This window comes from Hesperophylax consimilis, chromosome 2 (genome assembly GCF_061612785.1).
Source record: "Hesperophylax consimilis isolate HC1 chromosome 2, BYU_Hcon_1.0, whole genome shotgun sequence".
Taxonomy (NCBI): Eukaryota; Metazoa; Arthropoda; class Insecta; order Trichoptera; family Limnephilidae; genus Hesperophylax; species Hesperophylax consimilis.
Window position 1 is genome coordinate 14,653,929 of NC_142837.1, and position 16,702 is coordinate 14,670,630.

Genomic DNA, 16,702 nt, shown 5'->3' on the forward strand with positions numbered 1-16,702 from the left:
TAGTTGATTATATTTTGTGTGAGCTATGTATTCTAGGGATCTTAGTCCATATTTTGTTGATTTGATTTTTGGTATATGAAGTTTGTTGTGATTTCTTGTGTTGTGTTGGTGTACGTCGCAATTGTAATAGAGTGTAGTGTTGGAATGTGCCGAGTGTTGAATTACTTGTAATATAGTTTTCGTTATTTCAAAAGTGGGAATGGTATTAAAAGGAAGTATTTGGGTGTTTCTGTAGATGTCTTTGACATGTGTGTCCCAAGGTAGACTGAAAATATTTCGCAGGGCTCTATTTTGGACGACTTGGATTTCTGAAATCATTTTTTTTGTAGCAAATCCCCAGATTCCGGCGAGATATATTAGATGTGAGTGAATCATAGCATGGTAAATCGATTTTAATAGAGAGGGAGGAAGTAACCCGCGAAGTCTATATAAAACACCAGTTATAGGAGTAATTTTGGATAGAACATGTTTAAATTGGTGATTCCATGTGAGTTGTGAATCAATGAAAAGGCCAAGATATTTTGTAACATCAACCCTTTCAAGGCGGTTATTATCAAGACTTATATTAAGACTTACATTTTTTTTATTTGCAAACAGTATGTAATGTGTTTTTTTTATGTTTAGGCTAAGTTTGTTTAATCGCAGCCAGTTTGCCAGGCAAGCTATATCCCTTTCCATTTCCTTTTCAAGTTCGTTTAAATCATTATTGTGATAAAGAATCACTGTGTCATCTGCATAGAGTTGTATTGTACCCTTAAGTCCCCATTTAGCAATATCATTAATGTATATTAAAAATAGCAATGGTCCAAGTACGGAGCCCTGAGGCACGCCACATTTTATCGTTCCCATGTTGCTTGTCCCTTTTCCAACAAAGGTCTGACAGTGTCGATTAGAGAGGTAGCTACACAGTAACTTCAGGGGAGTGCCTACTATGCCTAGGTGTTCTAGCTTCTTTAGTAGTATCCCATGGTCAACCGTATCGAATGCCTTTTTTAAATCTATAAATAAGCCTGCAGCATGCTTACCCTGGTCTATATGCTTTTGGAGGGCGTATACAAAATCGAAGGCAGCACATTTTGTGTTAGATTGGTTTCTGAATCCATACTGTTGGGATGCGAGTAAATTGTTTGATAAGAGATATTTAGTGAGCCTAAGCTTAATAACCTTTTCAAAAACTTTAGAGACGACAGATAGGATGGATATAGGACGATAATTAGAAGGATTTTTTTTGCAATCATCTTTGTAAATCGGAATTATTTTTGCTATCTTTAGTTGATCTGGGAAGATTCCACTATCCAGGGATTGATTAATAAGAAAAACAAGGTGGTCAGCTAATATATCTTTGCAAAAGTTCAGGTACACTGGTGTAATTCCATCTAAACCTGGAGATGCATTAGACTTTAGTTGAGAGATGATACTGAGAACTTCTGTTTTATTTGTTTTGGCCATGTATAAGGACTGGATTGCTTTTTGATCCGTGTTTATAGTGATAGAATCATCTGGATATGATGCAATTGTGGCTGCTAAGTTTTCCCCAACTGATATAAAGAAGTTGTTAAAAGTTGAAGCTATCTGTGTTGGGCATGTTATTTCTTCATTCTTAATGAGAAGACATTCAATTTCATCTTTCTGGGGTGTCGAGCTATTTGTTAGAATTGCATTTATTATTTTCCATGTCTGTCGCGGATTACGCAGGTTTTCTTTAAATATAGTCGTGTAGTATTTGGTTTTAGCATATCTTCTATAGTTGGTAACTTGATTTCTTGTTTTATTTCTCAGTGCTGTGAATATATCACTTTGCTGATTTTTTTTCCAGAGTTTAAACGCATTGTTGCGCTGTTTGATAAGTGCATTTAATTTTGCATCAAACCATGGAGTATTACCCCTCCGTTGGTCTCCTATGCGTAACTCAGATTTATGTTGGGATGATTTTATTGCTGTTTTGATGTATTCATTAAAATTATTATAGTTTTCATTGGCATTACTGGTGGTTTCGTGTGGAAAGTTGTGGGATTCTAAATATGTTTTTAACATGTTTTTATCGGTTTTGGTGTTGTTTGAAAAAGAATGTATTCTATTATTAGTGTGATGTTTCAAGCTGTTTTGGTAATCTAATATCAAAATGTTATGATCACTTAGGTAGGCATCTATATTTGCAGTAGTTGAGGAAATATTTTGTCTGTTTGAGATGATATGGTCTATTAGAGAAGTAGAGGTATCTGTTACTCGTGTAGGATAGGATGTGTTACATATGAAACAGTTGTATGAGTCTAGCGTGTTGATGTACTTAAGAGATGTATTATTTTTTTGAAGAATGTCAATGTTGAAGTCACCAAAGATAAGGGTATCATTTCTACAGTTATTTAAAATAGATTCAAGATACATTAAGAATTCGTTAATGTTTGAGGTAGGCTTTCTGTATATAACATAAATATTTAACGGTTTAAAATTTCTATTACGGATATTAATTCCTAAGAAAGAATTTTCACTACAATGTTTTTCGATAGTTGTAGCATTTAGTGAATGGTGTGTGTAGAGAATCACCCCTCCTCCTCTTTCATTGGTGCGAGACGCGAATGTACTTTGGTAGCCGTCGATGTTGAAGAAGCACTCCTCACCATCTTCCAACCAGGTTTCGGATATTGCAAGTACGTGTACAGTGGGTTTGATGCTCTTTAAAGTTTCTTCAATCTCGTCAATTTTATTTCTGATACTTCTCGCGTTAAGATACATTATTCGAAGGCTATTTTTTATTGGCTTATAGTCTTCAATTTTTTCATATTTGTATTCATTTATACTGGCCTGGGTCCCGGATGCTGTAGTTACAGTTGAGTTAGCCATAGTCAACTCTCTCCATTGTGCGTGACATCATTATGGCACGGTAGGGGCAGTCCCTATCGTTTGATCTGTGTTTTGGTGCCTCAATTTTGCCTTTGGCCATTTTAAAGCAGTTCCAGCAACGGAATTCTTCTTTTTGTTCCTTTTTTGAGCATTCAGATGATTTGTGTTCACCAGCACAGTGTAGACAACGATCTTTTGATTCAGTACATCTCGCGGCGGAGTGACCGTATCCCATGCATTTATAGCACTGCATGATTGGGCAGCTGTCTTCGACTCGGACTCGTTGGAAACCTATATTTATTCTTTCTTGTTTTAACATAGCTGAGTGTACTTCTTTTTTGACGATCAGAATAACGTTTCGTAGCCTATCATTTTTCCTGTTGTTTGTGAATCTTAGAATTTTAATAGCTTCCTTATCATTTCCAGTGGCTTCGTAGATAGTATCATTTTGTTGCACAATCATGTCTAATATTTCGGAATCTTGTGTTTCTTTTTCGATCCCCTTCAAGATAACATTAGGTCTAAGACGTTTGCCCTCATGAGCAACCAAGTTACCATTGGTCAGCCCTGGAATTGCTGTTAGGATCTTCTGTGCATCTGACTTTTTAGGGCAGGTAATTATGACCTTGTTATTTTTGGCCTTTGACATACCACTGACACCCACTCTGAGGTCGGCTGGCTTGATAGTATCCTTTATTGTTGAGGTGATGGATTCTGACGTCGCTTCTTGGTCTGATGACGACACTATTACGGCATGTCTGGTGCGATCTCCTCGATTCCCTACTGCCGAGGCGTAACTGAGTACGGGCTCTTTTTGAGAGTTGGCGCAGAAAGCTGACATTTCCCTACAGTGTCTTTCTTCCATCTTCAGTTGACATTCTGCATTCTGCACCTTGGTTTCAAGTAATTCGACTTCCAGAGCATGAAGTTGTTTTCCCAGTGTGGCTCCTTTCTCAATTATCTCCAGCAAAGATGAGATTATTGTGTCGCGGACTTCTTTGGTTATGTTATTCTTGAGAGGCTCGGCTGCTTTCAGTGCCAGAGTGGCAATTTGAACAATATTCATGGCTGTCTCGGACTGTTTCGTTTTCTGGAGAGAAATATATTGGGGGATTTTAACAGAAGGCAGAATCGGTTTGGTTTTGAGAGGAGGAATTTTGTCTTCGTTGATAGATGGAAGCGCTGGACTGGACTCGTGTGTTATTGGTGAGGATCTTGTAGTAGAGGAGAATGTTGTTGCGGTGGTGGTAGAAAGAGCAGAGTTGGTGTTAGTGGGGATTGACGCTTGTTTATTAGTCTTAATTTCCTTCTTTTGTCGTTTGTCCATAACTTTTCTGCTTTCGGCTCGGGTTTGTCTTGGGGACTTAACTAGTTCTGGACTGCTAATGCTCCGGATTATCGGTGACCTCGGCGTGGTTCCCGATTTTTTAAATGGATCTTTAGCCCCTGGGGGGGTACACGGGGGATCTGCCATTTAAAGTTTATTTTAATGTTTACATGTCACTAAGAGTTGTATTGTATTTATTGTAATGTCCTGTTTTTTTTTTTCACTTGTATATTTATTTTTATATTTACTAATATTTATGGAAAAAAAAATAGATATAAAACGGTAATTATTTATTTGGAATAAATGGGGTTCGAACTGTCGTTCTTCGAAACTCGGCGCTAACGCGTTCGCCTCTAGTCCAAATTCCACTGTTGTTATACCGTCAAATAATAAATTATTATAATAATAGTGTCAGCACTTGGGATTTTTAAGAATTTATTTAAAATTACTTTAATATGTGTTTTTCGCTTTTGGAATAGATAACGCCTATTTGTCTGCAATCGGACTAGCACTTTATTTGTATAATGGGAATTGGCAGAGATACGCCTGTTTTCCGCAAATCGGCTAGCACTGGTAAAAGGTAAACAAAGTGAGCTCACTTTCAACCAATCGTTATGCAGCTACTTAAACTACCCGGTTTTAACAATATTATTGTTATTCGCTAGAATATCACTTGTAAATATTGCACTTGTAATATTTTCCGATGGAATACCGAGAGGATAAAAGAACACCGTTATAGCCCGCACAAAACTGCACTTATTTTCAAATTTGTATGTTCGAATTCACTTTTTTTACACACTTTCGGTTGATTATCGTAAGAGCATTTAATAGGCCACTTGCATGGATTTTGTACACATTCCTTACTTCAGCTTACTACAGCTTTGCACTGTCACTGTTAATAGCGTTTTATGTCGCATAAATCTGTTTTTTAGCAAATATTTCACTATTTTTAATGGAGCAGTATAAAAGATGACAACTGTCATTGACAACCATAGACAACTTCGTTGTAATCTATTTTTTTTAACGTTAAAAATGTGCGGCACAAGCAACAATTATTAACGTTATTCGTAATCCGTGAATATTTGTCTTTCATTTTCGAACAAGCGTATCTGATGAACAAAGTAGAATTTATGTCGTGGAAATTTTATTTTATTTTTGTTATTTATCAATATATTTTTTTTTTACATAAATTAACTAACCTGTGTCGAGACAGACGTATTCAGGTACTTGAAGAATACTTACAAAGGGGCTGTGGCGTTGGGTGGAATAATCCAGATTGTCTCACTAATAGTAAACAACTCGACCTACCTATTCACTTGCGAATTACTACCAAGAACTAATTGTAAACAACGCGACCTACCTACGACAGTACGTTGCAAGTTGCTCTGGCACATTACTCGCTAGAAGGTTCTAGCCTATCGCTTTTGCGTATTAGCAACGCCACCGAAAGTTCCAGTAGGACCCAGACTGAGCGAGTGTCTCCGTTTCACTTGCGATCTCGCCTACCTTCTGTCGCCGTCGGCTGTACTGTATAAATAAGCCCGACGCAGCGAGCAGTCAGTCAGTCATCAATCAGCCGTCAGTTTGTTAGGCTTAACGAGTGATCATCCGCGCGCCTCCATCGCGCGAAGGACAATATTCCCGGCTCTGCTCATGAACTCCATCGGGATATCATCATAGTGCCATGGCTCCGGCCGCCGTCCCTGGCCAGCGCTACAACGGATCATAGCGCCCTGGTTCCAGCGCATCTGACCAGCGCTACCTCCGGACATTCATGCACCATGACCCCCATGAGGACAAGCAGCATCCTCCTTGGTCTGCGCACCTCCCGCTCACCTGCCTACAAGGTCCACCACACCTTTGGCTTTCTCATCAGCACTGAAGTACCTGAAGACCCACGTTCTTTGCCAGTGCCTGACTGTCACCAGCAGCGGCGTCGACTCACTGACCCGTGCTTGACAAGCACATCATCGCCTGCATACGGAGAATTCAACATCAGTCCTAAGTCAACTCTCATTTACGGCTACCTGACTCAAATAAAAACTGTGACCTTCACGACCTCTTTCATTTAGTACCTCCTCATCAGATCCCCAAAGGGCTATTATAAAATTAATGAATCTATTATTTTATTTTGTATGTGAATTGTTGTTACTGTTTACGTGTAATTTGGCTAACATATGTTGTGATAGTGAGACGCCCAATACTTGTTATCCATTTCTTTATTTCATGTTTGAATTTGGTCATTGACTCTGTTCGTCTAATAGTGGCTGGTAGTACAGGGTTTCCAATAAGAGGTGTTTTTTTTGATATTAAAAGAAAAATGCCATTTTTTAATACAAATGATCGAATGTTTATTTTATTATAAAGAAAAAGGTATGCCGTTAATAGTGAAAAATAACATCAGTCAAATGACCACCACGACCACGCCAACAGGACCATATCCTTTTCATGAAATTTTCCATAACCAAATTGCAAAATGGCTGCCTTATGTCCTCGATAGCCCCGCGAATTCCATGTTTGAGGTCTTAAATCGATGCTGGGCTGTTGGCGTAGACCTTTTCTTTCACGTGGTCTCAAAGGAAGAAGTCGCAAGGTGTTAAATCACAAGATCTTGTTGGCCAATTGTGATCACCTTTTCGAGAGAAAACAAGGTCTGGAAACTTTTCCCGTAAAAGAGAAGCAAGGTTTCGTTGCTTTTGTGGCACGTAGCCGTCTTGTTGAAAGTAAATATTGTCCAGACCAATACCATCCAATTCCGGACATAAAAAATCGTTCATCATCTCTCGATAGTGCAATCCATTCACCGTAACTGTTGCTCCAGCTTCATTTTTTAAAAAGTAAGGTCCAATGACTCCGCTTGACCATAAGCCGCACCAAACAGTCACATGTTGAGGATAGAGAGGCTTTTCAACAATAACTCTTGGGTTTTCCGAGCCACAAATGAGACAATTTTGATTGTTGACTAACCACCGAGGTGGAGATGGGCCTCATCAATTAAAATTATTTTTCGATGGAATTCCGGATGAAGGTTTTTCAACACAATTTTATCAAACCAAATTTCGACAAACAATGAAGTGTGTATCTAACAAATGCACATTTAGGTTCCCAGTTTCAACCAACCATGAGATGATAGCTCTCTTTAATAAAACTATCAACCGAAACCAAACGTATGTCTATTATGTATATCGTATATATTGGAATGTATCTAAACGGGGTAACCCGACTATGGATGGTGTCAGCTCCATATCTCGGCACTCCCTGGTCTGGGATGTATTATCCAAAGTAATACATTGCAGATTATAAAAAAAACGTATGTTTACATATATATCTTCTTATGTACTGTTGAACTGGGCAATGCAGAACCTTCGGTTATAGCAACCATTTTACAGTGCCTGCTTGGAGGTGATGTCTGGCCTAGGATACCACATGTCACAACAACCGTGAGTATATGATTGATCAGAAAACGAAACCGGTTTGTTTCAGTAGAATCATAACAATCGGTATTTGTAAATACAAATTAAATATGTATGTTAGTCGTAAATCTCTAATTTAAGCCGTAGTTGTAAGTCGTATTAAAGCGGTATTGTGTAAATGCCCACTTGGTCATAAAAATATGTATAGCTTAAGTTATTAGTTAAAAGTCTTAGTTGTAAATCACTCGACATTAGTCTTAGTTATAAGTCTCTCTCTATCTATGAAACTTAGTTATAAACCAAAAGTAATTAAGTCTAAGTGATCAATTTTAATGTTCAATTAAGTTGTTAAGCGCCCTTGAGGTGATTTTCTCACGAAAACGGCGCTATATAAATAATCCAATCATTAATTAATGTAGTTACCGGAGGTGAAGGAATCTGGGGTCTCAGAACTCAGGAGGAAGCTTTACTGACATACATGACGGCAAAAGAGGTAAACTTGAAGCACGGTGTCCCGCAAGAAGAGGGCAAAACCGGTCTCGTTTCCCGCGCCACATGGGTGTATGAAGGCATTGTCCGATCCCTGATTATTTTGGTGACTTTGGTGTCGGAGGAGCCAGATTTTGCAGAAAAAAGTTTATTCCGAGTTCGTTTACCGATCAATACAATTTAGTGTTTACTTACAACTATATAAATCTTTATGTCAGATGGAGGTTGCAGACAGAGAGGACTTCGATTGAAAATTGTTACCATTACTAATAATCGAATGTATGTAAAATTTAATATTGCTTTATTTTGTGTTTATAATAGATTATGTACACACCGTTCATTACTATGGCAGAGGAAATAGTAAGAATTCATGTCTAGGATCGGAATTAAGAACAGAATAGAAATATTAGTAAAATTTAGATTTGGTTTAAATGTTTTTGAGTCTTTCAATAGCCGATTTATCATTCACTCTACCTTCTAAAAGAACAAAAGTTACCACACCAACAAATAACATTAACCTTTCCATATCTTAAAGCAAAAAATCACACAGCGTTAGATGGAAGATTATTGTACGATAAAGCCACGAAGATCTTGTTTACTATGTGAAAAAAAAAATCATAGGCACTCGTGGAAAATTAGGCAATAGGAGTTAGAACCTCCTTACAATTAAAACAAAAAGTTAGGAGCTTTAAACCCACGAAGGTTTATTTCACATTAACAGCCATGGGTAGGCTAGTAGATGAGTCGAAAGGCTGGTCCACGTGACCAGGAGTACTACATCACGAACAATCAAAAAACGATATCATCACACGCTTCCCTCATACAGAGACGTCATAATTGTATTCACTCCATACTTGGACAACACCTTCAATAGCTTTTTCCTGTTGACTCAATCGTATGCTTTTTGTAGATCTACAAAAGCACAGAAAAGTTTCTGGTTTTTTGCCAGAAACTTCTCAGTGAGCATACGCAATGAGAAGATCTGGTCTATGCACCCCTTTCCACTTATTAAATCATCTTGCACATCCTATATTTTATCCTTTGTGTCCTTTCTTACCCTTTCAATCAAAATTCTACCATATAGCTTTCTAAGTATCCTCATCTTGCGTAATGGAGATTTTTAATTAAAGTTACATAGTTTATAGGCTAATGTGAATAACAATTTCATACTTTTTTACTCAATTGATTTGGAGGATATTGGAAGATCATCTATTTTTATTTCACTTACTTAAATTTCATGTTACCTACGTTTCGTTAACTTTTATGTTTCATGCTACCTATATTTTGTTAACCCATGCATTTTTAAATCTTATATTTTATTTAATCTGTAAGTTCTTTATTTTTATTGCATTTAAAAACAAATTCATTGTATGTAAAAGCCCTATGGGCGTTTAATGAAATAAATAAATAAAACAGTTACTTGAAAGATAACACATCAACATTTTGTTATCATACGTTTTTTGTTAAAATATTTTATCTTGTTTTTTTTTCGTTCTTTTGAAGCCCAATGTAATCAATAATTAGAACATTACATCTCACACTCAATATCTATAACAAGTTTTAGACAGTGCGGAATATCAATAATTACAGCAGTCGGCTTTTGAGGAGTTTGCAGTATAACAGTCGGTGAGAAAACATAATTTCAATAGGATTCTTTTGAACCAGAAGACGTTGAATGAGGCGTTGGGGTTAGTGCAATTGGTGCTCCTCCCACCTCACCATACGCCTCCACTCGTCAAAACTGGGATGTTTGGTAAATAATTTTGTAATTTTGTAAAATATAGTATTTTTGCCGTAGATACAAAAAAAAATTCATCGGATTCGTAGTAACTTTTATGCTCACTAGAAATAATCTATAAAAAAGGAGGAAAAAATCTAAACTTTGAAATCAATCTGTAGGTAAATGGTCATATCAGAAATTTGAAATATTTTAAACATGTTGTTTTGGGTTCTATGATAACTCAACACAGTGACATTTCAACACACTTTCAAAAAGTGATATAAAGTCATTAGAAATGATAAATTATTTTTTTAACTTAACCTAACCTAACCTACATAACCCAGTTAATAAAGTTTTTGTTTCATCACTTTCCATGACTTTTATAACTTTTTAAAGATGTGATGAATTATTATTATTAATTATTATGTTTTATCCGGTTACCGTTGTTTTGACACCTTTTATAACTTTTTGCATTGAAAAATCACATTTTTTAAATGACCCACCATCACAAACCGCCGCAAACCACCCTTAACCGAAAGCCGTTATTATTTGTGACTTGCTTAAAGTGTTTGAATATTTGTAAAATACAGAATTCCATTTTTTATTTTTTCATTTTTTATTTGAATATTCACCTTCTGAATACATTTGAAGTAATTTGCCCCTTTTAAAACTGCTCGCATTCTGATGACACACAGCCGACATACCCGCAGGGAGTGGTCTAAGTTTTGTCAGAATCTGCTGACCAATCACAGGGCGTTTAAGTGTATTTATATTTTTAAGCCATAAAATATTCACTGAAGTTCCTAATTATTGAAATAATGTTTTTTTCTACCTGTAGTCAATGATTGCTTAAGTAAAAAAAGGATAAAAGAAAAATTTAGTAGAAGTAAACATTTATTTTCTAAAATTTTACATTTCATACATTCTGACAGTAAATATCTTTCAAAATAGATTAGCTACTCTTCCTTAATTGAATTATTTTTCAGGTGCTTTCTTTTACATAAATTTTATAATATCTTATCATAAGAAACATTTAGAAACAATGACAGAATTTTACAAATTCTCATGAAAGCATTATGATTACATTTAGCTAAAGATGTTTTAAAGTTTTCTTAACAACTGAATGACACAAACATAAAATAAATAGAGGTTTGACATGGTGTAGAAATATAATATAAATATATTAGCACAAACATAAAACAATTAGAAGTTTGGCATAATGTAGAAATGTAGTAAACATATATATTTTTAATATATATCAGTAAGTACAATAGATATGTACTTATATTAAAAACACTACAGAAATACAAATCAGGTTCTTTCACAAGTAATTATTTTTGGTTTGTTATAAGATGGAGAGGTTTTGAATACATCGAAATGGTTTGTATCGACAGTTCGGTGAAACCGCTGTGTGGTTAGTGAAGTGTTGAGTGATCTGAATATTTAGTGCCATAGTGTCAGAGAGTGGAGTATATTTAACAGGGACACGGAAACTTACAACACAACAACAACTTCATTTGAACGCTGTCGATGAAATTATTCAGTAATTTATAAAGTATAACAATATAATTAATCGTTCTCCGGATAGAAAGTAGCGGTAGATTCAGATAACAGTGAGTAATATTAATGTTTTGGAATAGATATCAAACACAGGTCGGATAAACCCATATTTCGCTGACGTCGCGGAAGCGCAATGGTTTGTTTGAGTCGTATCCTGAGAACGGAAATTATTATTTTTATTAAAAATAATTTATATTTCCATTAGCAGGTAGGTATTAACAGGTAGAAACAAATCCGATTCAGTTCCAAGATGGACACCGTCAAAGATGGAAGAAATACAACGCTTAAGTAAGCTGTTTTTGAATAATTATTATCGTAACTTCAGAAAAGTAACCAATAGAAGAGATACTCATATTATATAAACTAATGTTGTGTTGCGCTAGCGCGACGTTATTGAAATACAGGGTAAAAAGGTTTGATTTGCTTATTAATAATTGTCGACATCAATCACTAATACTGTGTTTTTACTACTGAATGAGATGAATTTGAAATATTTTTTTTACCGCACAAGAAACTGTCAACTTCATCGCAAAGAATTTGAATGTTGATGATGATGATAATGGCGAAAGAGATATTCCAAATAGTGTCGTTTTACCTCCTGAAGTCTGATTTACAGGAAGATCCACATTAGCCGTAAAGTCCGGGATATGGCGGAAACTTTGAAAATTTACTCAAAAAGGCCATTGAAAAAAACTTCAATAACTCCATCACAACCACAACCACAACCATCAACATCTTCGTCGTCAGTGTAGGGGGAATGCGTTTTATGAAATCTCAACCTGGTTTTTCGCGAGTGTCAAATAACGTTGGCTTAAATTCTCCAACTTTTGTATTGTTCAAATAGTTCGTCCAGACGAAAATATGCGTCTATTGAATTTCAGAACAAGTATTGCCACGACTTTCATGAAGTCATCAAAAGTTCACAAATTTTCATACATTTCATTGACAAAAACTTGTATTAGGTTAATTAGTGGTTAACAGGAACACTTGGTAACAACAATTAAAACGTCTAAATATGCCGAAACTAAACCCGCCAGACTAATAAGACACTGATCACAATCTCAGAATGATTTGTGATTATCAATGTGTTCGAGGTAGCAGAATTCCAATCAATCAAACAGCACTGCAGAAAAGATTCTATAGCAGAGTGGAAGATATTCTCAGAATCGATTTGATGTAAGACCAATATAATGGATTTGGCCGTGTTTGGTGAAGTCCCCACATCCTCTTTGCCATCTCCTACCCATCCCAACTACCTCCAGTCTCATAACATACGCCGATTCGAGATTCCATAATTTCATGGCCTCCAGAAGGTTCGTGCGGTTTCACTTAAATTGCATCATGAAATATACCATATTAGAAAATAAAGTTTAATGTAATAACAAATACGTTTTTGTTTATAAGTTCATATTGAAATTTAGGTAGGTCCACCTATTTCTATACATACATTTAAGTGTAGTTAAGTCTATTTATAATTTTGTAAGCTGTTTTGAATATGTATTTGTTACCCCTTATTTCGCTGTTTCGTTAGTAAATGTTTTTACACCACATATCTAAATTTCATCAAAAACCTATTGCGAGAACTGGAAGTGGCGAAACATGGGTTTTAACTAATATTGAACATATATAAGCAACTTATGGCAATTGGAAATTGAGCGGTGGTGATGGTCAAATATTTTTGTCGAAAATAATTTCAAGGTAGTTCATGAATGTTACTTATAAAATTAGGTCTAATAGAAAATAGAAAGATGGAGAAATGTTCTTTTTTTCTGAAATATTTTGAAGAAAATTTCTGTGTTTTTGCTATCACGAATATAAAAGAAAAAAATAAATAAAAAAATTCTACTTGCAAATATAGTGATATAATAATAATAATAATAATAAAGTGTTTATTCCGGTATGTGGGGAGGTTAGTGCAGTCCCACACATTCCATATAGAGATACAATAAAATATATAATCAAAAACAAAAAGATAGAACAGAAAACCAAAGAAAAGAAAACAGAATAAATTGAGAATAAAATAGAATAAAATGATAAAATAATAGAATAATAGAAAGTTGAAGCCTTTAGGGAGCCGTGACTATATTAGGAGCTAGTATTTTTCTCCAGTGTGCGTCAATGCTGGAGGATGGAGTGAGACGGGCTTCCATAGTGAGGATATTTCCAGAGCTTCTTATCCTTTCCCTCATTCCTGCCACCCTGGATCTAATAAGGGCTGCATATCCGGGAACTCGCCCCTCCGTGAACATACGGGAAGCGCTGCAGTATCTGGGGAGACAAAACATTGTGCGGAAGGCGTTGTTGTACTGGACCCGTAGTCTTTCTATACTACTCTTTTTGTAGTTTGCCCATAGTTCGCACGTGTACAACGTTGCGCAGAAGGAAAGGAAGAGCGTCCTTTTTACTGCGGTACTACAAAGGCGAAATCTTCTGCTGAGCATGTTTGCTTTAACGCTGAGAGCTCTCCTTTGTCTATCAATATCATCATCGTCCATCAGATTACTGGTGATTATGTGCCCAAGGTATTTAGTTCCTTCGGTCACCTTCAAGTTCACACCGTTCAAGGTAGCTGGAGGAATATTTTTCGGGCCTTGCCCATGTCTTATGACCAATAGTGCCGTTTTAGCAAGGTTATATAACATATTTGTTTCTTCAGCATACTCTTCACAGATTTTCAGAAGAATGCGCAGTCCCCTTATAGATGGTGCCATCAGGACCATATCGTCCGCATAACTGACGTTATTCAGACACTGTCCTCCGATGTGGCAGCCTACTCCTGCATTGTTTAGCCTTTCGGTGAGTTCGTCCATGTACAGATTGAACAATATCGGTGACATGCATCCTCCCTGTCTGACGCCACTCTTTAGGAGGAAAGGTTCGGAAAAATCATCCCTCCATCTTACTAAGTTTTCCTGCTGTCTGTGCCACGAGTCGAGGATATGTATGACCTCCGATGATATGCCTCTTTCTCTGAGTTTAGCCCATAGCAGAGGGTGAGAAACCCTGTCGAAGGCCTTGCTCAGGTCTAAGAAACATGCATATGAGGTAGTCTTTTTATTCCTGTAGTATTCCAGGGTTCTTTTTACCGTAAAAATAGCAGTATCGGTAGCAGTTTGCTTTTTGAATCCCATTTGGTTGTCATGGGTTTCCAGACTGGGTCCGATACTGTTTAATAATAGACGTTCGAATAATCGTGCGATGGTAGTGGCAATTGAGATAGGTCTATAGCTGTCTTGAGAGGTAGAGTCCAATGATTTAGATTTGAGAACAGGTGTTATAATAGTTCTTGTCATATTAGTTGGTAAGTATCCGTTCTTCAAGATGTCGGTAAATAAACTCGCCAGCAGTGGAAAAATCGGTCCTCCAGCGTGTTTGATGTGTTCGGTACTCAGTCCGTCATGACCCGCTGATTTCCCAGTTTTCATTTGTCTCAGGGCGGTAATGACTATGTCTGCTGTGATCAATAAGCCGCTGTCTTCATTTGTTAAACGACTCAGTGGTGGTTCGCTTGCGGGGATTGGAGAGGTCGGAGAAGAGGTGGCGAAGTGTTCTGCGAAAATGTTAACAATAGCTTTAGTGTTCGTTTCTCCATTTATATTGCACGGAATTTTACATCGTATGTTGCAGTGTTTGTTTGTCTTATTCCAAAACTGTTTAAAGTCACGGCTATGTAAAGCTCCAGCTATTTTGTCCATTTGAATTTGTTCGGAGTCGTTTTGACATTTTTTCAATGCTAGTTTGAACGCTGCACGCTTTAACTTTCTTTCCACCGCGATGGAGCCCTCATGGGGCCTACCATTTTCGATCCAGATCATCATAGCGCGTCTCGATTCTGCGTATTTTTGCGCGACGAAGTCATTCCAACCACATATTTGTTTATGCCGTTGTGATCTTTGTTTACGATTGTCAAATGCTTCAATTGCAGCGTGTCGTAGTGCGTCCACTATGTGGGTATATAGTGCCTCGATGTTCGCAATTGCAGGGTTGCCAATTCTCTCATTCGATATAAAATCTTGTTGAATATTTTGTAGAAAAACTTGTGAGGTTATATTATAACTCTGAATGTCACGTTCATTCTTTGGATTCCAAGTTGCTCGGTCAGTTTTCATACATGTATATATTTTATGACAACAATAGAAAATAGACAACAATATCATCACTTTTGGCTCTACAACTCCTGGTGGGTCTTGGTCTCCTCAAGAGTCTTCCTCCACTGATCTAGGTCCCGCGCCAGCTCTCTCCAGTTTTGAAGCTCCAAGGCAGACAAATCTTTGAGGACGTTCTCGCTCCATCTTAACCTTGGCCTTCCCAGGCTCCTTCTCCCTATCGGTCTTGAGCTCAGCAGGGACTTTGGTTTTTGGTGCTCGGTCATTCTCTCCACATGACCTAACCACCGAAGTCTTCCCAGTTTTATGAACTTTGTGACGTTAAGCTCCTCAAACAGAGTATATAGTACATTTTCTAGAACCGGTCCGAAGATGCGCCTCAAAATTTTCCTTTCAAAAACATCCAGTGCTCGCTCATTCTTCTTAGTTAGAACCCAAGTCTCGGCTGTGTACGAAAGCACTGGTCTAATTAGTATTTTGTTCACTAATACCTTGGTGGTTCTGGAAAGCAGTCTGGATTTTATTTGTTTTTGTAGGCGGAAATAGCAGCGGTTTGCATTCACGATGCGCTTCTGGATCTCCTCTGTAGTGTTGTTATTGTTTGTTATCAGGGAGCCCAGGTATGTGAATCTTGGTACCGTTTCAAAATTTTGGCTTCCACATACGAGAGATGGGGTTTGTTGGGTACATCCTACGGCCATGCATTTATTCTTCTGCTGGTTTACTACAAGACCCATATTTTTGGCAGAACTTTCAAGATTTATGAAGGCGTCTTGTAAATCATTGGGATTTTTCGCAATTATGTCGATATCATCAGCGTAAGCCAATAGTTGCACAGAGTTGTCAAACATCGTTCCTTTTTTCTCAATGCCTGAGTCACGAATAACTTTTTCTAAGGCTTTGTTAAATAAGAGGCAGGCCAATCCATCTCCTTGTCACACCCTCTAGAGCGCTTCAAATGGTTCGGACAGATCACTGCCAACCCTGACTCTACACGTTACTGGGCACATTGTCAGTGTCACCAGATTGATCAGCTTACGCGGTATTCCAAACTCACTCATTGCATTATACAATGCGTTTCTATTAATACTGTCATACGTGGCCTTGAAGTCTACAAAGAGGTGATGAGTCTCGACATTGTATTCTAACGTTTTTTCTAGGATCTGTCTCAAGGAGAAAATTTGATTAATGCATGATTTGCCTGGCCTGAAGCCACATTGGTAGTTGCCAATAATTTCCTCGGACA